This window comes from Solanum pennellii, chromosome 5, assembly GCF_001406875.1.
Source record: "Solanum pennellii chromosome 5, SPENNV200".
Classification (NCBI taxonomy): Eukaryota; Viridiplantae; Streptophyta; class Magnoliopsida; order Solanales; family Solanaceae; genus Solanum; species Solanum pennellii.
Window position 1 is genome coordinate 19,284,579 of NC_028641.1, and position 6,502 is coordinate 19,291,080.

Genomic DNA, 6,502 nt, shown 5'->3' on the forward strand with positions numbered 1-6,502 from the left:
GAAATTTTCTATCTTTTTGAATATGAGGTTTTAAAATATTTTCTTTTGGGAATATTAGTCCTTGAATGGGTTCTTGACATCATAAATAAGGTAGGAACTTAATTTAACAACTCAATATTAATTCAATCACTTTAATGCACATCTTTGAGGAGGAAACAAGAACTCCAAGTTAAAACATGTTCACGACATCATATCATAAAGTATATATGCAAATCATAGTCAAATGCTCAAAAATATATAGAAATGAGAGAGCTTAACTCTTTTTCTCAAAAGATTAGTTTTCATAAACATGCATAATTTGGAAATCATGGGAATATCTTAGAAATATGACACCTAATGAGTAAACCATAAAGATCTAAATACCTCAAGCTTGAGTAGGGACCGAGGGAGACACATGAGGATACGAGACATCAAATCAACTCGGCCTCCTAAGTATCACCCTCAGCTAACTGATTCCTCCAAAAAAAAAATTCACGGAAGCAACTTCTTTATTCCTTAACTTATTGACTTTCTAGTCTAAAATCTCAAACGGAGCTTCCTCATAAGAAAGATTCTCTTTAACTGCCAAACCTTTTATGAGAACTATAAATGTCTGATCTCCAACACACTTCTTCGACAAGGAGACGTGGAAACTAGATGCACCAATTCCAACTCATTAGGAAATTTAAGATCATAAGCAATCTTGATTTTATATGGGCTCACATAATGGGGACTAAGCTTCATTTTCTTCCCAAATCTCATTACACCATTCATGGGTGAAATTTGCATGTATAACCTATCATCTATCCCCCCAAGATCAAGATTTATTTTGCTCATAGTAACTGAGAACATCTATCGACTTTCGGTTGTTAACAATCTTTATCTAATAAGTCAAACTCTCTCGAAATCCACGCATGTCAATTCAAGACCTATTAGGGCAACTTCACCCACCTCAAACCAACCTACCAGAGATCTACACCTCCTATAATATAGGGCCTCAAATAGTGTCATACCAATATTTTAGTGATAGCTATTGTTGTACGCAAACTTAATTAGGGTCAAGTGATCATACCAAACACCCTTGACGTAAATTACACATGTTGTCTACATAGCTTCCAATGTTTGGATCGTATGTTCCACTTACCCATCAATTTGTGGGTGAAAGGCCGTACTAAGATTAACACGAGTACCAAGACCCTTTTGGAAGGATTTCCTAAACTAAGAAGTTAGTTGAGTACCACGACCGGAGATATTAGAGCACTCCATGAAACCTCACTATTTCCTTCAAATACAACTTTTCAAAGTCCTCCACCAAATAAGAAACCTTATGGTCCTGAAATGAGATGATTTTGTCATCCGATGTACAATAATTCAAATTAAGTCATGTTGTCGCCGGGTCCGAGGCAAATAAACAACGAAGTCCATGTTAAAATCTTCGCACTTCCAAGGAGGAGTGCTAATATCTTTAGATAATCCTCAAGCATATGATTCTCAACTTTGACTTGTTGACAATTAGGGCACTTAGTCAGAATTTTTGCAATATTCTTGTTCATCCCATTCCAGCATAGATCTCTTTAAAGTCACACTACATCTTTGTGGCTCCCGAGTGAATGGATTGTCGGGAACTATGAGCTTTTTCTAAGATCTAATCTCTCAAGTAATTAAATTTAGGAACACAAAAATGTCCTTTACACCTTAGTACAATATCTCCCTTTGGGAGAAAGACTCTACGAATTTCTTAAAGACCGCTTCCTTCAATTCTACAAAAATTGGGTCAAGCAAAACCTTGCTTGGCAGTCACAAATGACGACTCCGAACCATTGTCAAGCATAACACAACCTTGGTAGATTTAACTAAACGAACTCCCAATCGGGCCAATCTATGAACATTTCGAACTAACTTCTTTTTTATCATCTTCAATATGAGCAACACTACCAATGGATAATAAACTAAGATCATCTTCCACCACATTCTCTTTACATGTGATAATCCATTAAAACTCAAGCCACCTTCTTTAGAGAATATTAAAATCTTTCTATTTAATTTCATATTGAAAACTTTTGTTGTCCGTAAAGACATCCATATGAACACTATACAAATAATTCCTCAAATATTTGAGGCAAAAACAACCTCTGCTAATTCAAGGTCATGGGAACGATAATTCTTCTCATGAATCTAAAGTTTTCTTGAGACATAGGCAAGCACACATCCTATCAAAATTCTAGAGGCTTCACAATACACAACAAATTCATTGGTGCCTTCCAGTAAAGTCAACACAAGATTGAAGTAAGTCTATTTTTCAATTCTTGAAAACTCTTTTCACATGGTTTGGACCATATAAACTTAACCTTCTTTGGAGTCAATGTAGTCAATGGAGAAGCAATTGAAGAGTCTTCAACAAACCTTCTAGATTAACCGGCTAAATCGTAGAACTTTCTAATACCTGAAGGGGTTAGAGGTCTAGGCCAACTCTTAACCACATCCATGTTCTTAGGGGTCTACTCAATACCCTTACCCGAAACAATATGCCCAATAAAATCCACGTATCAAATCAAAAACTCACATTTACCAAAATTTGCAATGAGTTGTCGGTCTTTGAGGACTTGCAACACAATCCTCAAATGATTTGTATGATCATCTTGAATCCTTAAATATATCACTATATAATAAAGGAAAAATGAACTAGGAGGCCCTTAAACATGGCTTTAACTGTTAATTGTACCCATCTACTCACTGCTTTACCAACTAACCACTTATATACCTTTTGAACCCTTTCAGCTTATCGTGACTCTCAATCGGTTTAATGTCACACTCCATGTCAAATAAAATTAGCCATGTCATTTGTTATTTTTACAATAATTTCTTTTTTGACAATAAAAATCCCCAAATTTTCACCCTACAACACCACCACATCACCATAATGCCTCAATCACTTTTCCACCTATAGTCACATCTTCCCATTAAAACTTCATTACATTAGAGTTGAATAACTTGCAAAAATATAAAAAGAAAATCTTTCTTTTTTTTTTACCTCTAGAAACAAATATTAAAAAGAAGATTTATTAATTAATAATAAATTAACAATTTTTGGAGGAGTTGAAAATGGAAGATTAAGAAACTGAAATTGTAGTCACTTCAAAATCTAAAAAGTTTCACCAATGAAGCAATTGATTTTACACAGGGAGAATAAATATCATATATAAGTCGAACATATTTTAACAATAACCTAATTTAGAATTTTTCTTACCACGGAATTGAATCAGCAATAAATGGTGGAGAATTTTTCGTATGCTTAGAAAATTGAAGTGGGATAAAATAAAGTCTAGTGTAAATTGCATGTTTTTTCCTCTTTATGTTTTCCGATGCCAGTGTGTTTGTGCATGACCTTTTGCTTTGGAAAACGGTGAATAATAGGAAATTTAAGGAGAACCTAAATAACGATTTCTTCATCTGATAATTGACAGTGATATTTTGAGAAAGAAAAGATGGGGGTAATGATGAAGTAGAGGAGTTGTAGCAACCATGGTGGGGAGATGGTACGTATGCGCATGGAGAATGGTATGTGTCCACTTGGAAAAGAAATTACTTTTTCTTTTCCTTTTTTTAGAAAAATCTTTTTCCTTTTATTTATATTTATTTTTTCTTATTTTAGTCCTTATAAATCACAATTCATGATTACACTCTCCTTCTATCTGTGAAATTCAGGCACTTTGTCCAACTCAGCCGTCAAGTTTCACACAAGCTCAGTCAATTGTCAGGGGTTAAAAGATTGAGTTCATAAAGTTTAAGTATTCAGTTGATAAAGTTATGAGTAGAATCGTCTAGTTTACAATTTGAACTAAGTATAAGGATCTCCCAAGTTATTCCGCCTATCATGAATGAAAACAATCACCAAAATATCAAGGTATTGTCTAAACACGTTATTAATCAAATTCAGAAATGTCGCCGGAGCATAAGTCAAAACAAACAACATTACCAAAAACTCATAATGAGCTCGAAAAGTTGTCTTCGAAATGTAATCTTCCTTCACCCTTAATTGGTGATAACCCAACCAAATGTCAATCTTAGAGAAATTACTTGCTCCTTGAAGGCCATGGAAGAGGATACTTAATCTTAATTGTAACCTTGTTCAATGTTTATATTTTATAATTATTATGTCTATTTCTGCATTATTAAATATTTAAGTTGTATATATAGTATTGGTTTATAAGTTTATTAAGTTATTCGTATAATATAACATCCTGTAACCTAAGAAATTATGTTTGAAGCAATTTCATATTCCTCTTAATTAGAAAGTTACATATGTTTAATTTCAGATAATAATATTTTTTTTAAAATTCGCTGATGCATTTTTATGGCTATAGAGTGAGTAACTAAGGTATTTTTTTACTCCTCCTTTTGAACATCAATAGGAATGATGAATTTTCTATGGAGAAAATTCTATTTTATAATTTATTAGCATATCTATAACTTTTGTGTATAACTCATAATAAGGCGATAATACATCAAGGGTGGGAGTATCTTGCCCATAACATTAAGATTTTCTTATTGAAATCACATATTGGTTCAACAAATATGATATATAGCTATGAAATTATTAGCGACGATATTAAATTCTTCATTAATTATTCATTTTTAGTGACAAAATTTACTTTTCATGGTTAAATATATAAGACACATACTTTTAATGACGAAACGTAAAAATTCTTAGCAAAGTTTTGTCCATTAAAGTTTCCCACCAAAAAATTATTTGGCGCCATTTTGTTTAGTAGTTTTAGTCACGAATTTAAAGTTTTCGGTGATAATTATTTCGTCATGAAAAGTGTATGTAATTCATGACAAAGACATCAAATTTGTCGCTAATTATTCGCTTTTAGTGACAAAATTTACTTTTCATTCTTAAATATATGAAACACATACTTTTAGTGACAAAACATAAAAGTTCGTAGCAAAGTTTTGTTCACTAAAGTTACCCACCACAAAATTAATTGGTGTCATTTGTTAAATATTGTTCGCCACGAATTTAAAGTTATCAGTGACACATTATTTTATCACTAATAATGTATCTATTCATGACAATATTTTTTGTCTTATATTTTATTAAATTGACACAAAAAAAGTCATCTAGAATAGTATGTTGTTACGATATCGACAAATTAGAGCTCGTAGTTAAATATAATAAATTTTAGCTATTAAAATTTGTATTTAATTATGACATTTATTTTGTCACATAATATAAATAATTGGTGACAAATATTTAATTGTCTCTAATCAATCTATGATTTAGTGACAACAAAAGAATTGTCACAATATGTAAGGTGTTAAATAATGACGATTAAAAATTTGTAGTAAATAATTTAAATATTTGCTACGAAAAAAATTCATAGCTAAATATAATTTTTTTTCTACAACTGTTCATAATTACAAGTGAGGACTTGCAAAAAGAATAATACAGTTGTTTCACAAGGAGTAGACAGAGTCCATTCGTTAATTGACAAGTGAAAATATTAAAACCAATGAATTCTGTCGATTTTGTAAAAACGAAAAAGTTCAATACATCAATTTTCTTAAATTACGCAATTATAAAATGCATCATTTGAAAAATACAATTCGACTATAGGTATTGTTAGTGGACACTGTTCTACCACTAGATCACTAATATTTGTTTGTTTAGCATTTTTATTTTTTATTTGATACACTTTCGTCGATAAGCACGATAAAAAAATATTTGGTCATGTCTTTAAGCTAAGTTTTGTGCATGTCAAATGATTTGTGATTGGTAAACTACATAGATTAGGTCGATCTATTTGCTTTTGTCTATAAATATGTACACATTTATTAGTAATTTCACGTACGTGCGTAGAGTAACTATACAAAGATAACATCGACTTACAAACATAGACTTTGCAAAGGTGCAATATATTTCATGAATTTTTATTAACTTTTCCCATCAGTGTGAAAATTGAAATAAACTAAAAAATAAAAGCACAAATAAAAGAAATGAACGAACGAAAATTTCAAATATATTATGATAATGTACTATAGTTATTGGTATCGATGTTCAACTTGAACCGATTATTCATTTTTATAATAAAATCAAACGTTTAATATAAAATAATTGTATTATTGTACTGAATAATTTTTAAAAATTACAAAAATAAATAAATAAAATGACAAAATCGTACTGAATACATTTAAAGATTTTTTAAAAAAATACACCGTTTAGTTAAAATATAATCTTGATTTGAATAAATTGTGGTGGTAAGTTTCATGCATTTGTGTATGAGTATAAATAATCATATAATATATTATTTCTATAAAAATTAAATTTGAAAGAAGTAAATGAAATATTAAATAAAACAAATATGAACAACAAGAGACAATTGGTCTAATGTTAAGCATTCTTCACTTTCAACGTTAAGGTTGTAAGTTCGCTTCCCCAAGTTAACATGATCTGCGAGCTATTGCCCATTGTTTAAAAAAATTGAGGTGGGATATATTATACTTTATATATATATATATA